This window comes from Geospiza fortis, unplaced genomic scaffold (assembly GCF_000277835.1).
Source record: "Geospiza fortis unplaced genomic scaffold, GeoFor_1.0 scaffold111, whole genome shotgun sequence".
Lineage (NCBI taxonomy): Eukaryota > Metazoa > Chordata > Aves > Passeriformes > Thraupidae > Geospiza > Geospiza fortis.
In genome coordinates this window covers 109,366-114,363 of record NW_005054321.1, presented here as the reverse complement: position 1 = coordinate 114,363, position 4,998 = coordinate 109,366, and positions in this window count along the sequence as shown.

Below are 4,998 nucleotides of genomic sequence, written 5' to 3'. Positions count from 1 at the left end.
CAGTCTAGGCAGTCACATCTCAGCTTCTGGAATTCAGGTCCAGAAAGCCCCAGAAAGGAAAGAACGAGCAGAGATCTGAAATGAGTTATGCGGAGAATTTCGCTGACAATGACAGCATTTTTGAGATAATTTAAAATTGCTTTTAAGAAGTTTATATATCAGTCTAGGACACTTTAATAAGTCATAAAAAGTGAAAAACCATAAATCAGCTACTTATGCATCAATTAATAGGTCATTGGCACCAGCAGTGGTTCTCCCCAACTGGAATTTTCTGTTAACCTTTTCTCTAATTTGTGTTTAGATTTGAGTAATTGATCTAGTACTGAACGTTCTTTTTCAGAAAACTAAAAATTATCTACCAAATGTTATAGACTTTCAGATGAGAAATCATTTTCATTTGGATAACTGAAAAGTAATTTCTTTTGCAAAACCAGATTTTTTTCATATCTAATCTGTGTCCAATGAAATCCCAGTCAATCTGGGTACATGGTTCTTTTGTCTCATATAGCTTTACTTAAAAAGAAAGGGGAAAAAACTGTTACCATAAATACATGAAATGCTGATGTGGCATAAAAGTCTCCTTTTTATCTTGCTATCAGTCAGCTTGTCTAGAACTCCTGACAATGCTTTGCCTCTGACAGAGTCATATATAACATGATGTATTTGTATGGAACACATCATTGCTTGGATATGCACTTGATAGTCATGTTATAAAAAGATCAAATTACTTCAGGTTTTTTTACAGCACTAAAGAAATTACCTTCAAATCTTATACACAGCAAAGAATGTAAAAATATTTATATAAATACATAAAACTTATGCTCCTATAAAATTCACAGAGTTAACAGCAATTAAATTTATTGAGAATGATGATTTTATTACTGAGACTGTTTAAGCCATCAGTGTCTATTTCAAATTAGAAAGTTCAATTAAACAAAAAAATCAAATCTTTATTACTTTTAAGGAGTGAGTATTAAATAGTAGAGTTTTAGTTCCGATTGACAGACCTCTACTGAATTTCATTCTGTTACTGATCAGATAACTTGCTCTATACTTAACCTGCTAAAGAGGAAAAAAAAATCAAAGCAAGTACTCACTAGGCAGAACCTCTTAAGGTAATCTCCAAACCAATCCATAAGGGAAATCAACACTCCATTTCTATATAAACATTAAAAAAACCAAAAAGCCCCAACAAACCAACCAACCAGAATAACCCCAAACATACCAAAGAAAACCCTCGAAACTAATGTCCTTATTGTACTCTTTGATGCAATATTTCTTACACATTTAGAAACTACATCTAGCAACATCCTGAAGCCAATGACATAATGTTTCTTTGGTGAAGAGTTCAAGGGAATGAAGACGAGATAAGCTTTATTACTCCTTGTTTAACAAAACTCCAGGAACTCCAGGATGCACAACATCTGCTCAGAAGGACTGCTTGCACAGCAGGTATTGCCTTTCCCAGGTCTGGGAACAGGGGACTTGGCATGTACATGAGGACAGCTGCCTCACTCTACTTGTCATACACTATGTAGATCAATTCTGAATAACCTGAATGTGCAGGGACAGGTTCAGAGTAGGAACTAGTTACTTCTCACACTTCATTGGGCAGAGAGAAATGCCATATAGGACAGTAAAATGCACACCATTTTCCTATAGGACAGCACTGTCCCAATGGGATAGCATAATTATTTTGCATGGACTGAGAGCAATAGGACAACAGGGGAAAATTTTAAATTAAAAAGAGCCTTTTGAATTAGACATTAGCAAGAAATTCTTTGATAGGTTGGGGCTGATGCCCTGTTCCCTAAGTGTTCAAGCTGGCTGGGGCTTTAAGCAACCTGATCTAATGGGAGGTGTTCATGGGTATGGCAGGGTACTTTAACTAGGTGGCATTTATAATTCCTTCTAAACCAAGCCATTCTATGATCCAATGCATCTAAGATGCACTCCTTCGTGCCCTAAAATGTGAATACCTGCTTAGATGCAGACACAAATCTTTTCACAACCAGTGTTTCCCTTCCCCCACCCCTTCCTTTTCCCCTTCCCCTTCATATTTTCCTAGGCACATCATGATTCCTATAACTGACCCAAGAGCGACTGTTAGTTCTGGTAAACTAATCTGCCAGACTGATCTTCAACACCTCTCAATAAGCCTTCATTTATTAAGGTGATTTACTGGTTCAATGGAACTGGTGGCATAAATAATAGTCATGTTACTTTTCCCTTTAACTATGTTTGTGCAGCTTAAAATCTGGGGGTCTCAGTCTCTCAAAAACAATTATTAATCTAGGAAAATGTAATTAATACATTATTAGTATTTCTTGAACCATTGAAATGTTTCCTTTTTAGAATCAAAACACTCCATCAAAACATTTTTACTTCATTCTGTTCACTTTAAGCAGATTCTGAGACATCTGAGCTCATACCAGTCCAGATTTTCCACTGTTGGTGCATACACAGTCCTAGCTTAGAAAAATTTCACCTGGACTCTCTTTGACTCCTGAATTGATTTAGTAAAAGTTTGTGAGCTCTGTGTCTCAGCTGTGCAAAGCAGGACCTCATTGCATAATTGTTCATTACTGCTACTGGTCGGTAATTTTCACAGAGTGCAGATTTTAATTACAGAGGGATGGATAGCTGCTGCCTTGCTTGGTTTTTCTAGCTGGCTCCATGGCAAAGATTTGTTGAAGGATATAGGAAGATATATTTAAAACTAAGACAGTTATTCTTACAGAAACTTTTTATGAGAAGGCTTATGAATCTCACTCTGCTCATTTTATATTTGCCCAAAACAAATAAAATATTTTCTTAATGTATTCCACTGTTTCTCTAGGACCAGTTTATAAAATATCTGTCATGTAAAAAAGCCCAAAATTCTGAATCTTATTTTTTAAGATTGATAGCCATTTGCATTACATTCTCTCCTCTTGTAAATTGTATGAAGTAAGAAAGGTAATCATCTGCCCTATATTTCTAATGGTATATTTTATTTAAATATTTTCATGTAGCTAACTGAAAAAGGTGAATCAGTCAGTGAAATCTCTACATAAAATGCCAAACAATGTCCTCATGGACTAGATGACTTTGCTTCTGGTATTCAGCTATGGGGAAAAAACTACTAGATCAGGTTGCTCAAAGCCCAATCCAAACTGGCCTTGAAATCTTCCATGGATGGGGCATTTGTAACTTCTCTGGGCAACCTGTTCCAGTGCCTCACCACCCTCACAGCAAAGATTTTTTGCTAATATCTAATAAAATTCTACCTTCTTTCAGTTTAAAGCCATTCCCCCTTTTCATGTCATTACACACTATAGTAAAAAGCTCCTTTTCCACTCTCTTGCAGGCCCCCTTCAGGTACTGGAAGATGCTCTAACATCTCCACAGAGCCTTCTCTTCTCCAAGCTGAACAACCCCAACTCCAGACTGTCTTCACAGGAGAGGTGCTCCAGCCCTCTGATCCTCTTCTGCCCCTCCTCTGAACTCGCTTTAACAGGTCCAGGCCCTTCTTATTTTGGGTCTCCCCCACACTCTGGCTCAGCAGCCTGTTCTCAGGATGATCTGACTGTCAGAAAGCTCTACACTGCTGTAATACTGCTGTACACTTGTAGTAGAGCTAAAAAGAGATGTGAACTTTACTTAGGTTTGGACCAATATCTGGATGAGAGCTTTAAAAAAACTACCAAATTACAGAGTTCCCTTTAAAATGAAATTTCTTCAAGTTTCATCATGAGACTCTGGTTTGAGGACGGAAGAGCTGTTGAACAAAAAAGTTTCAGGAGTATTCACTGTCCTAAATTTCCTGGGTTAACCATACTGATCAAAATTTCATTAATAATGTAATTAAGAACATGCTTCATGTAACTCTAATCAACTATCATCAACTAGTATTTTTGCTATAGCATTGTAATGATTTCCCTGATGATGATTTTTTTTTTAGAAACATCTTTCACCTTTGTTTAAATGTAAAAAAATATATTTGAAAAAGTATCTGTATACTGTATATAACAATATCTGAAGGGATGGTGAATGGAAGTATCCTTAACACTCAATCTTTTGGTGCCTAAGACTTATCAAAAGATCCTGGAAAAAAAAGAAAAAAAAAGCAAACAAACATAAATCCCTGAAAATGCATCCTTATAAAAACCTCCTTACTGAGATTTTTCCACATGAAGAAACACCTAATCTTTAATTACAATGACAAAGAGGGATGCCACATTCTGAGCACCTGCATTGATTCTTGCTGATTCATTTAGGATTTCTCCCAGACAACCTGAAAAACAAGTATACTGAAACCAATCCTTGAACTGATGTCCTAGGAATACGAAAGGATCTGAGATTACCTAATATTTCATAAGACTCTGCCATGTGATCAAATTCTCTGATGCCAATGGGACCATCCATACATGGAAGTTAAATATAGGGAAGGTTTTCAAGAAATATGATATTGAATACCAGTGCAATAAACATTCTGATTACATATATCTTAACTGGACAAGAAGGATAGATTCTGCTTTGGACTACATAGACAAAAATAAGCCTTTAATTAGCTGGTTTATGTTAAGCATCCAACTAATTTCTACTCAGCTAAAGATATACATGAATTCTGATTTAGACATCAGATGACATGACATCATTCTTTATGACAAGGACCATTTGCTCAAACGTTTTCTGAAATTGGTCCAAATAAAAAGAAAAAGCAAGAGATGCAGAGATATAAAAGAAGGAATTAGACAAGAGATCTCAAGACATCTGAACAGTCCATTAACTAAGATATTTTCTCAGAAAAAAAATTAAATTGGCAAATCTATCCACTTCTGCTGTAGTCTGAGAGAAAAAATTTTAAAAACGGCAGGATAATGTGCCTTAAATATTTCTCTTTAAAATGTTGACAAAAATAGCAAAGGACTGCTTCAAAATACTGGTAGTCACAAAGACTTGCAAGAGGAAAAGCATATACTTGAGAAGTCCAGAAAACTGATTCACTTATTTTTA